Source organism: Topomyia yanbarensis, chromosome 2, assembly GCF_030247195.1.
Source record: "Topomyia yanbarensis strain Yona2022 chromosome 2, ASM3024719v1, whole genome shotgun sequence".
In the NCBI taxonomy this organism is placed as follows: Eukaryota; Metazoa; Arthropoda; class Insecta; order Diptera; family Culicidae; genus Topomyia; species Topomyia yanbarensis.
The window spans coordinates 436960749-436974477 of NC_080671.1; the positions used below are offsets into that span (position 1 = coordinate 436960749).

Here is a 13729-nt window from a genome sequence, read left to right on the forward strand (position 1 = left end):
CTAGAAATGTGCGCTCGGTTTACTCACAATTTTAAGTGATAGAAGTGCCCGCGAAAAACCCAACAATGGGCAATAGCAATTCCAGAGCCAAAAAAAATCCTTTGTGAACGGACAAATCGAACTGAAAGAATCCGCGAAAAACTCAAGTTCGGTACTACAAATACTAGCAGTAGTCGCGATAACCATGATAGTGATAATAGCCCTGCACGCAGTGTACCGTGCAATAACAAAGCACTAGAGGCTACGCTCCAAAGACCAGGGTCCGCAAGGCAATAAGCCTAGCGACCCTTAGCTCGATCAAAGTGGAACACTAAAACTAGAAAGACACAGTGAAATAGAACAGTTACCCGAGAATAACGAAAAAAGTGTCGTGAAACACAGTCACTCCGGGCGAAAGAAAGGTTACAAACAAAAATACTTAACAATTTAGAAAAAAAATCAATTTAAGGAAGAAGTGCGTAGTTTTGCACCACGTTAGCTACCAACATCGTATCGCATCGGCACCGTCGTCCACCAATTAGCAACGTAAGCATCAGCATACCTCAACACCGGATGACAGTCATAAAACGTTCAGACGAGGTGAGATTGCGACCCGACAGGATGAGGTACAATTATCGAGCACACCGCCGCGACGACGACGGTCACCATTGCACACCGCCTTCTAGCACGATGTTTACATAGGTCCCGAGACGTGATCGGAAATCCCGAAACAGGACATCCCCGCAGCACACACATCAATGACGACGGTATCTGCACCTTATCGGAGCATAGAATGTAAGAGGTGATAAGTAAAAAAAAGATTATTTACTCGTTAATTTTGTTTTGTTTTTAAAAACTCTCGAATTCACATTGATATATGCCACAAAGTCAGATATAAAAAGTGGCGACGAGGGAACCTTTAGGAATATTCTCAGTTTTTGATAGAAATTACAGCTGTCAGTTGAGCAAGCGATTTTCTTCAAACAAAACAAATCAAATGACGCTAGAAACTAATGAAGAAAAAGTATCCGCCTAAAAGTAGATAGAATTATATAATTACGGATCCATCTACCGACCCAGAAGGTATATTAAACTAGAAAAACTCTGGAAAGAGAAACACAGCAGTTTTGGCACCGTATTCCTCGACATTGCATGGCAACGCATCCAGCGCTATAAAGATAGGCACATGTTCGATTGGATTCGTGTTGACTGCTAAACCCGAAGCTGCACGATACAAAATGGAGTCTCCGCAGTTTCAAGCAATCAATTAAGAGGGCGAACATTTCCGCTCAGATTCCGCGTCTTTACCCATTGAGAAGCCCAAAATATTGTTTCAAAATCCTTATTCGGATGTTGCCAAACGTTGGTCCGACGAATGTCGCTCATTGGACGATTTTGAAACAAATCGTTCTTAGGGGGTAATTCCACTGAATCTTAAACTCGATTTTGAACATCCCACACTATTTTCAGAGTAAATGGGATGCTAAGACGTGTAGACAGGCTCGAAGTTTCAAGAGCAATAATTTAAACCCATCTACTCGCCTTTTCGTGCGGTGGGACGTCTTGAAAAACTCATTAAATCGCGCTTGATCTTTCAGTAGGTCGTAAGCGAAATTGCAGGCAAAGTTCAGTTATTCCCCGGGAGAGTAGTGCACTAGATTTTCAGTCGAGATGAAAAAGAAGAAATACACGTAGGAACACAACGTTGTTATATTAGTAATCTTTTTCACATTCTATTTTCCTTTAACGCGCAAGAATGCAGAATCAAATGCTTAAAGCGTGGGAGAAAATGCTCAGTCTGCTAGTGATGTGTGCGGGGACCGTCTGTTGTAGATCAGTGCGTTGTTTTTTTCCGTCTAAATGTTCAAACCAACTTGACTAAGATAATATTGTTCATGTTTTTTGCCCAGAAGATGATGGTATAGACCTTCGAAACGTTGGTAATACACGCAACAAAATATTATTGTAAGAAATCCGTGACCAAACTCCATCTCTCATTACTGAAAACAAAGTGGTCGTTCATCTTTCTATAAAATAAATAAATTTATGTATAAAGGAGATGGTTTTAAGTAAACCGATTGCAGTTAAAAATCGATATGTTGAATTTACGCCTTTGGTTTTTTTTTTGCATTGTCAGTGTGGGTAACTAATGCGCAACTTGTTTACATTTTAGAAAATCAATTAATATTTCGAAACTAACAATATTAATCGTTAGAAACTTTTTTTTTATCCATAGTCGAATATTGCAGCAAATAAGTCGATGTAAATCTCGAACTTGAAGTGCTGTGTTGACCTTTGGAGTCACAATCCGAAAGCAGATAGAATTCAATTGAAGTCCATGAAATAGCTTCCCAAGCGAGAGGAAGAACTAGTTAAGGAAAATAAAATTTGAAATTTTGAGCTGCTACCACTGTAACGAGCGCGATTCAATGAATCTAATTCCACTTAATTTCCATTCATTTCACCTATAGACATACGCGATAGCCTACAGATTTAATTTCAAATATAACCCTATGGAGATAAGATTACTTGCCGCGCCTGTAGAATCATAGAATTCATTTCCAGTTTTCCTTCAATTCCATTCTTGAAACGTAAACAACACAGATTCGGCCTAGGAACATAATTGTTTGCACTTTCTTATTTAGCCAATTTGAGGTACCGTCTAGACTGCGGGAAGATAAAAACAAAATAATAAACAGGCTAATCAGCACAGGTCTCCTAAACAAACTTTGTAATTGCCGCGTCAATCATAGATCTAGAAAGCTAGGGATTTTGTCTCTCTCTATTATATGAACAAACCTTATTAGTTATTAAGAAAATTTGTATATAAATCTTATTTTTTTTAATATACACAGTAGTCCAATTCTAACAGTGGAACGTGCTAGTTGTGTTGTCCGATGTCCGTTGTGCATCCGAAAGCAAGTGTTGAATCTGAAAAGCCGAACGCAGGTGTGTTGTGTCTATCCGAAAGGCCGTAATATAACAATTAACTCAGTCGAATCCCCACGTTCTAAGCGACTATACAACGTCACTTCCGAGGTAGAATGCGGAGGTTTAGGCATTATTTTTTGCCAATAAGACGTAGAAGAAGGACTTTTTTTTCGATTCCGCGAGTTTTAAAGTTAGATATAAAAGTGGCGACGAGGGAGTTTTTCTGTAACTCTAGGACTGAAAATAAAATTGCAGTTGTTGGTATCAGTGTCAACTTAGAATTTTATCAATCCACCGCTTGGAACTACAATAGAAAGAATTGGGTACTAGATAGGCGAACACAGTTCTAATAGAACCGGGAGTTCTACTTAGCAGAATAATTGACTGTCTTAAGTTGGATCAGCTCAAATCACAGAAAACATAAACAGTTCGCGGACGAAGGTAAAAAGGTAACCCCATTGCTTCGTAACACAAATGAACCATAATTTCTGAAAGTAGACGATTCAATAAGACTAAATTAAGATTAAATGGCTCGACTGATTAGAAAAAAAATAAGGAAGCCGAAAATATACGGATTCCTAGATATTTAGAAGCAAAAGATGACGGAAGTAATGTACTTCATGTATTCGTCGATGCTCCGAAAGGAAGCATTTGCGGCGTGCGTATACATAAAAAATCGCAACGATTATCGTATCTGATTACTCTCAGCAAAAACTAAAGTAGCACCAATTAAGCCTCTTACAATCCAAGAAGCAGTGCTCGGAACGAGACTGAACCAATCAGGAATCAGAATATATTGACTTAAATGGCACGTTCCCCGTATGTAGTCGGGCATTTGTGCCTTTAACAGCAGTCTCAGATTTATCAGACGACTTAGATAGTTTGGTGGTCAACATGGAGGCGTTGAACCAAAAAGGGTATCTAAACGACCATCGATTGATAGAAGAAATCGTGGAAAAATTACCCTACTCAATGCAACTGAAATGGGTTTAAGTAATTCAAAGTAATACTTCAAACCCAACATTAATAGATTTGAACATATGGTTAAAACCACACGCAAAAGTTTCTCGCTTGATGCACCTACCACATCAAGGAAAAAATACTCCATCAGAGAAAAAAGGTCGTATTAATGTCCACCAGGAATTAAAATCTGTGATATGCCCTGTTAATCATTAACTGCAGCAAATTAAAAAAAAAAATGAAGGTAGCTGAGCGACAGGATCTGGTAGCTAAAATAGGTTTCTGTTTAAAGTGTCTTGTTGCAAAAGACCATACGATGAAAAATTGTCACATGAAAGGAATATGTGGTATCGACGGATGCAACGACGAGCATAATCGCTTGCTGCATCAAAAAACGGAAACTAAAAATTATAAATCCATGGATAAGAATACAAAACAACGATCTGATGAAGTAACTAACCTTCACCAACAAGGAAGCAACCTACTATATTACCAGATAGTACCTGTGACGATTCAAAATGGAAATCGGAGGGTAAACACATATGCCTTCCTGGACACAGGATCATCGGTCACTTTATTAGATGAAAAAGTTGCTGAGATGCATTAGAACTGGAAGGGCGAGTCGATCCACTTACATTAAAATGGACACAAGAGTAATCAAAAGCATGCATTAGCAAACGTGTTGAATTCTGGATAAGGGGCGTGAAAAAAACCACTAATGACTCGGACAATGAGTGATTTAAGCCTTCCGACTCAAACCTTGGATGTCAACAACCTTGATTACTCGTATCTCAAAGGTATACCATTTAAGGAATACAATAATGCTCAACCAACTCTATTAATTGGTTTAGACAACAGTGAGTTATTACTTGCCATAAAAACAGTTAAAGGTGATGGTCCTATGGCAGTAGAAACAATTAATACAATGATGGAACGATGTTTCTCCATAGAAGATTTTGGAGTTAAAGTAGTCGAGAACTTACCAAAATCTCAAGAAGAGCAAAGAGCGCAAAAACTACTGACCGAGACACTGAAATATAAGGATGGAAGATATAAGATTGGATTATTATGGAAAAACGATATGGTACAATTTCCAGAGAATTATAAAACGACATTGCGTAGGCTGGAGCTCATGGAAAATAAATTAAAAAATAACCATGATTTACAGGAATGGGCCATTTGCACCTTTTCTGCCTATGTGAAAAAGGGTTACGCTAGAAAATTAAAACTTTCAGAATCAATGAAGGAAGTTCCGAGAACATTTTACCTTCCGCATTTTATAGTGCACAATCCAAACAAATTACCTCCAAAACCACGGTTGGTTTTTGATGCGGCTGCAAAAATAAATGGGATTTCGTTTAATTCAAACTTACTATCTGGTCCCGATGCCACAACATCACTCGTAGGAGTATTACTCCGATTTAGAGAAGCAGAAATGGCAGTCTGCGGTGACATAAAGGAAATGTTTCACCAAGTGAAACTAAAAGAAGAGGACCAACATGCTCAGAGATTATTATGAAGAGACTGCGAAACCGAAAGAGATCCCGACATCTACGTCATGGAAGTGATGATATTTGGCTCGACCTGCTCACCATCTTGTGCGCAGGCAGTTAAAAACATGAACGCTGAAAAGTTCCAGAAATCGAACCCAGAAGCCGCATTGGCAAACAACACTACGTAGACGACTATTTGTATAGTTTCACAAATCTACACGATGCGAAGAGGATTACCAGCGACGTCATCAATATACACCAACAAGGTGGATTCATCATTCGAAACTTCATTTCAAATAGTAAACAGCTGTTAAGTGCCTTACCAAACGACCGAGTTCAACCGAGCAGCGTTAAATTGATAGAAGATAAGGATTCATGCGCCGAGAAAGTTCTTGGCGTATATTGGAATACAAATCTGGACCTAATCGGATACCGCTTATTATTAAACAAATTGAGAGGCGATGTGAAGCAAATGCTATACTTACCAACTAAAAGAGAAGTACTAGCATTTGTAATGAGCATATACGATCCATTAGGTTTGATATCAAACTTCACCATAATGGGTAAGGTTCTATTGCAAGAATTACACAAGGCTGAAATAGGGTGGGACGATGAAGTTCCAAAAGACTGAGTTAGCAATGGAAAAACTGGCTTATCAGGATTCGACAAGCTTCAAACGTAAAAATACCCAGATGTATTAGACCAGATGCAGCGGAAGATCGTAGCTCTAGATCTTCCGCTGCATCTGGTCTAATACATCTGGGTCACTGTCGTTGACGCATCCGAGAAGGCATATGCTGCAGTAGTATTGCGGAGCAAGGTAAATGAGAAGATATATGTACGTATATTAGCAGCAAAGGCAAGGGTAGGACCAATCCATCAACTTTTTATTCCTAAATTGGAATTACAAGCAGCTCTTCTAGAATCGAGATTAACTAATACGGTATTAGAAGAACAACGTATAAACATCAGCAAAGTTACATTCTGGACAGACTCGGAAACGACCCTGGTTGCGACCAAAGAACCGGAAATATAAAATATTCGTCACTCATCGAATTGCTGAAATTTAAAAAAAAACACAAAGGTAGATTAGTGGCGATATGTACCTACAAAACTGAACCCGGCAGATGAGGCAACAAAAGAATGTATTAAACCTTCAATATGGTTAAGAGGAACACCATTTCTGAAGAAACCAAAAAATGAATGGTCAGCAAACAAATCTCATATAGAAACAAAGGAAGAAATGAAACTTGCGATTGGATTTCACCCAATGCACCCATTGCACATTGGAATTGAGCGATATTCTAGTTGGACAAGATTGATTCTCCATATATGTATAGTTATCAGTTGGCTGCAGTATAAAATCAATACAAGGAAAGCACCAAATACCTGGCTAAAAGGACAGGTTATTAAAGTGAATACTGCAACCGATGGACAAGTACGATCGGTAGAAATTCAAACTACCAAAGGTGTGATGAAAAGACCGTCGGTAAAAGTTGCAGTTTTGGATGTATCTGGACTGCCTGAGAAAGCAATGGATGCTAAGATTCTAAAGGAAACTTTTCTTCATGCATCACATTGCGAATCACCCAAAGTAGATCAAAAATTTAGAACATTTCCGCTAACAAGTAATGAAATTCAGAAACTTAAAGAAAATATTACAAGCTCGCTACCTGTTGGTTACGTTTTATTCAATCATCCGTCCTCCACTAAATTTGAAACAAAAGTGATAAATGATACTATAATTCTTGTGATGAATTCGATTCTCACTAGCACCGAAAGTTTTGATATATTTCATGTGATAGCCATTCCAAACACCATCTCTAGAACAAAAATCGTAACAACAAATCCAATGATAGCTATTAATTCAAATGGTGAACATTTTTATCCATCTACAAAATTAACGAAATTAAATGAAACACATTCTATGATAAACCTGCCAACCTGAAATTATACGTAAGCCAGATTGCATAGCAGCAACACGCAAAAGAATTGTTCATGTTTCATTCTATAAATTATTTCTTCATTTTTAATCGATAAAAATTCTTTATTGTGAACCAAGGAATTTATTAAACCAAACTTATTTTTTTGGTTAGATCAACCAAAATATCTTTTGAATCAATCTTACAAGTTTTGTTATCTGTGCTTTTCGAGGATCGACAAAATTATTGTTTGTTCCAAACAAATCAGTGATTCTAACAAAAGCATGCAGCTAATTGAAGCACAGATGAAATTTTATGTTAAGAACTTGTATATATAGTTTTAAGAATTTTAAAATAAAGTAGTCGTTTATCGTTAACCAAAGCTAATCAGTCGTTGTGGTTCGTCAGTAAAGAAGTCCCTCTACAAGCACCAGCAGACGCCACCAACTGGAACAGAGAAGTATCCTTTGTCGAATAATCCATTATTTCTATTTTCCTTCCCAATTAGATTCAGCTCCCGATAAGGAAACCGTAGATTGCATAAGTCGTAGTTCCGGCTTATGAATATACTTGTTTGTCCTCCGGGTAAAAGAAACTTAAAACAAAAGCAAAACTTTGATAGAAATTACAGTGGTTTGCTGTAAGGTTATTCAGAATAGGAGGTTACCTTAAACGATATTGTTGAAAAAAACTGAAATCAAATTTAGTCAAGAAACCGATAACAAAGAAAGGAAACATCAGACAACCATTTTGGCGATTTATGACCCAAAAGTAGATAGAATTATACAGATACAGATCTATCTTTTGATCCAGAAGATAAATTAAATATTCACTGAGTTTCCAACTCGATGTAGAATATCCCACACTATTTTCGCTGTAAACGGAAGATTACGGCGAATAGCAAAATGTTTCATTAGCGTAGCACTCTCCAGTAAAATACTCTAGTTAGAGTGCGACCATGAGGAAGAAGACAACATATAACGGATCCAATCGAGCATGAAATTTGACGTACTTCTATTGTGAGTACGTCAAATTTCGTGCAAGAGTACTTTACTCGTCACCCACACTACTTTTACAGTAAACGGCAAGTTATGGTGGGAAGTCTAGAACAAAGTTTCAATAGCCCACCGATCGCCAGCATCTAGCTTCACGCGCCTAGCCGCCTTATCGTTTTCTGGGCATTATCTATTTTAATCTGCGCCTACTCGCCTTTTCGGTTACTGGGATGCGTTGAATCTCATTAAATCACGGTTAAGTTGTCAGTAGGTCGTAAGTAAAATATTGCGGCTGATGCATCCATAATTCAACTACTCCCCGCGAGAGTGAACTAGATTTTCCGGTGATTTTAAGTAACGAAGCTGAATCCCGCTGGATAAAGACTCGACACGTCTATCGTTTGTTTACCATTTATCTGTCAGTGTCATTCCAATCGAGCACGAGACTTCGTTCCAGAAGGATTCGAAGCTATTTTCTTCGAATTGAGTGTTTTTGAGAGGTCTCGTGCCCGATTGGAATGACATTGACAGATAAATAATAAGAAAAAGATGAAGATGGCGAGTCTTTATCCAGAACGACTCAGCGTTTTTAATTTTAACGAGAAAGAGGGGTACGCTGTATTACATAATGGTACATTCTGAGCCCTCGCTCGACTGGAATGACATTTGCTGCGCTCTTTTTTACATGGCTGATCAGCTGTTTTTTTAGAAAACTTGCGCGCAACTGATCAGCAACAGTAAAGAAAGAGCATAGCGAATGTCATTTAGTTCAAGCAGGGGCTTGGAAAGTATCGTTGTGTAACACAGCGTCCTTTGCTTCATAGACGCAGAAATGTAAAGACGTAATATTAGTAATCTTTTTTCACATTTTATTTTTCTCATAGCAGCAAGTATACAGAACAAAATTCTAAAAGTGCGAAAAAATAAACATATTTAAGTATAAAGTAGTATAAAGATTTATGTCGAGCGCAGCACTAGCCTAGTTGTGCATAAATTGCATGCATTAAAAGTTGGCATTGTACTCCTTAATGCACCAACCTATGAAATGCTCAAGTGAGCGCCATGTTGAGATTGGGCGAATTTTCTATCGATAAAAACGTCTCATGATGGCCGTATTTACTCATCGTTTCTCGTGTCCTAAGTTATTCCTATCGACATTTTGGTGGCTCCAGAGAGGAGTGGAGCACAATCTTCTTTAAAATTTTATTAAAAGAATTTGGAATAGTTTTCAACTATTTAAAATAGAGTATTTTAGTTTCCTTCTCTATAATTGGAAAGATTGTTAGAGATCGATTAATAGATACTTCTTAGGAAATATGGTATTCGTGGCGAATCCCAATGGCCATTGTCGCCTTTGCACAAAGAAAGATCGAGCAATGGTCGAAATGATAACCTGCTCCGATTGCGATAGATGGTTTCATGTATCTTGCGTAAAGTTAGATAAACGACCAGCACGTCCAGAAGCGTGGTTGTAACGAACGCGATCGTTACGATTTGTTTAATTTAATTTCAAGTAATTTTCTTTCGTATCCGGTATAGACCTCCACAATAGCAAGCATATTTAATTTCAAATAGAACCCTATGGAGATAAGATTACTTACCGCGCCAGTAGAATCAGGGATGAGAGTTATAAATGCATTTTTTAGTTTTCTCTATTCCTATTCCTGGAACATGAGCGGCATAGATTAGGACGAAAGGGAATTGTTTGCAGTTCCTGCTTTGGGCAATTTTGAGGTGCCGTCTAGACGGCAGAAAGATAAGGAAATAAATAGCAATAGCACAGGTCTCCTAAATAAACTTTGTAATTGCCGCGTCATACATAGATTTAGAAAGCTAGGGATTTTGTCTCTCTCTGTTACATGAACAAACCTTATTAGTTATTAAGAAAATTTGTAAATAAATTTTATTTTTTGAATATAATAAACAGTCCAATTGTAATAGTGGAACGTGCTAATTGTGTTGTCCGAAATCCGGAGTAAGTGTTAAAATCCGAAAAGTAGAAGCAAGTGTGTTGTATCTATTGTTCTTATCGGAAAACCCACGCCTTTTCCGAAGGAAATCCGATTTGAATTAATCTTATAACGACGTAGCCCGGCCAGCTACAGTCACCTTTGCACAAAGAAAGATCGAGCAATGGTCGAAATGATAACCCGCTCCGATTGCGATAGATGGTTTCATCTATCTTGCGTAAAGTTAGATAAACGACCAGCACGCCCAGAAGCGTGGTATTGTTTGAAATGACAGCAGTGGAACCAAGATTACGCTGAAGAAAGACTAGGATATGAAAAGTAAGACACTCCGAGCAGAAGGAGGAAGCAATGGAGCAATTATTGAGCTCATGCAAATACACCAGAGGACAATGTTGTCCCTTGTGACTGCTTTTTAGAATACGAGTATGACAGAGAATTCGTCTAACTGGAGTATATACTTGAAAAGTAGCTTTGCCCAAGTTTAGTGGAATTGCCAGAGAATGGCCTTAGTTTAGAAAGATTTTCGAAGAAACCACAAGCGAATTTTTAATAACTTAGAAAACCTAACCAGTCAGTACTGGAAAATAAAGCGTTAAGGTGCGTTCAACAACTTATGTTGGACCCAGAAAATCTAGAAGAAATTATGGACAAACTCGGTGAGGTGTTTGGCTCTCCCAAATTAATCTACGATGAATTAGTTAATGAACTATATAAAGCAAAAAGAGACGTTGTAGAAATTTCAGATGTCCTCGAAGCCTAGTCTTTTGCAAAAAAGCAAAAAAGAAGGTAATAAATCATGGCTTCTTAAGGTACTTCGTTTAGGCATAATAAAAATGGACATTGTCAACTTTGAACCCGGACTCGGTAGACAGTATAATCTATTGTAAAAAGTTAAAAACTTTTTAAAACTGTCCAATTTAAGAAAGAAGTGCGAAGCTCGGTAACACGTCGTTGCTAAGCTAAGCACGTGGAAACGTAGGAACTAAATTGTATCCACTGATTATTGCAATTCGTTAGTCATTTGCTTTGCTCTCAAATAATTATTCACGTTGAGGATTTGTGATCTGGTGACCCGGTGGGTGGACTGTTCCACACGTGAGAACAACATACCTATGATAGCAGTGAGTGAGAAGGACGGGTAGATAGGACTAAGTAAAGAGAATAACTAATTTTACAGCAGCTAGTGTGTTTTCATCGCAATCAATGGTGCCGAAACCCGGGAATGTTGGAAGCAGTGAACTGATATATTCTGCAAGGTCAGATATAACAAGTGGCGACGAGGGAACTTTTGGAGATATTTAAAGACTTTGATAGAAATTACAGTGGTTTGGTATCAGTTTTTTCAGAGTAGGATATTGTTGAAAAATTGAAATCAAATTTAGCTAAGAAACGGACAACAACAGAAGTAAAAATCAGGCAACCTTTTTGGCGATTTATCGCCTAAAAGTAGGTAGAATTTCACAGATACGAATCCATCTTTTGATGCAGAAGATACATTCTTCTTCATTCTGGTCAGTGTGCTAAGGTTGTTTACCTCATCACACGGTATTTTATGGCGCAGCTGTACGTTAGAACGCTAGTAGGAGATAAATTAAACCAGCGGAATATTTCACCGAATATACAACTCGATTTAGAACATCGCACAATACTTTCGCTGTAAACGGATGAGTACGACGGGTAGCGTAGCACAAGATTTCACTAGCGTACCGCTCACCGTTATCTATTTCAAACCGCCTACTCGCCTGTTAGTTCGCTGGGATGCAAAAATCGCGATTGAGTTCTAGGACAATTTTTCAGAAGGGCGTATGAGCAAAATGTAAACAAACCAGTTTAATGCATATTATTAAAGCTTATGTCATGAATTATCACTGCACATATAAAATTTTTTAGAATAAGGTAACCTGAACCACCAAATTAACATTTATAAAAAGGGCTTATTACAATTTTGTATGAAGTGAAATAAAGTTGCTGTTAAGCCCCTTCTTTAAATTTCAATTTTTGACTATTACTCCTGGAGTTTTGAGTTAGATTCTACTCACAATACTTACATTAGCTTATTACTATCATTTTATCTACTAATGAAGGAGTGTACAGTAAATATACTTCAGTTAGCCTGAAATTACAACTTGAACACATTACGCCGTGTTTATTTGTTGGCCTTCAATACGCCCTGCATTACCGACCCTTTGATTTTTATTATTGTTTTTGCGCCTGATGACAACAGCCTCGCATCGAAACAGAAATGCTGTTAAGCCCGCCTGTTATCTCAATGGGCAGGCATTAAAACTGGATTTTTTCGTTAAAATAATTGTTAATGTGATTATATTCCACTATCATATGTATCAGACGACGTTTCTCGAAACATAATAATTGGTCAACCAATTTATTTCATTAAATTACAGGAAAAGTGCAGGTTAGTATTCAATTGATATTTATCAAGTTGATCTTCGTGCGCCTAATAACAACAAATTCGACGTTTTTACAGGATTTGATTCAAAGTGCATCTGCTACACAAGATATGATTGATTCCAAAGGCGCCTCCGGTATATTTGTGCGGGATAAGTTTACTACAAGGCAGCTGCTGAAAATATACACGTTTTTCAATATTAAAGCGATTTCGCGAATCAGACGGCTATAAAAAAAACTGACTAAAATACCATTCTGCTACAACCAGTGCGCATTGAATTGATTAAAGCAATTGCCTTATATTTCATACACAATGATTATGCTTATGATAGTGCCCAAACAGCATAGAAAGATCGGAAGTGGGCAGACTCAAATCAAATACACGGAATTTAGCAAAACATTTTCGCCAGTCCGTCATTAAAACAAACGTACTAAAACTGCAGATTTTACGAGCGGTACGTTATCTTCCGTTCGATGGGTTGCAGCTAAGGTTTCCGATACAAATAGATTAATTGGACTTTCCGATGCAAATAAATTTAATTTTTTTTTTCTATGTTTAGAATAAGTGTAGAAATTTAATTATTTGTGCAATCCGTTTCATTGTAAGATAGCCTGTCCAAATTGTGGAACTGGTTTACCTATTCATGATGTGATACTCTATCAAACATGTATCGGACTTCCGCAGAGTAAACACCATGAAGTGAACTTATCCAAATATTGAGATAAATCTCGCATCGTTAGCTTCATATTAAAGTATTGTTCTTTGACTTGAATAGTAAAATTTCCGTTCGGTTATCAAAACAGCATTAACTACATAGTGGTGTCTTGGATTGTACTCCGTGCGCTTGAAATATGTTTTTAGGAAAAACCTCTCATATTTCCAACTTGCTATATAGTTACATATATACACCCCAGATTTCTTCTGATATTTGCTAAAACCTATTTGTAATGTAACTTTTTTTTCTTTAAAGATTATAATCGCAACTTTTGTTCTAGTCACTTGGTGACGTGACTGTGATCTAGGGCCCGGTATAGAAACTACAATTGGTTGGCCGTAATAAAGTTGCAACCAT

At 37.5% G+C, this 13729-nt stretch overlaps 1 protein-coding gene across 1 annotated transcript in view; it reads right to left on the reverse strand.

Moving 5' to 3' along the window:
* LOC131685555 (glycerol kinase) overlaps positions 1–13729 on the reverse strand; it is a 515121-nt gene that overhangs the window by 221271 nt on the left and 280121 nt on the right. The window lies entirely within an intron of this gene.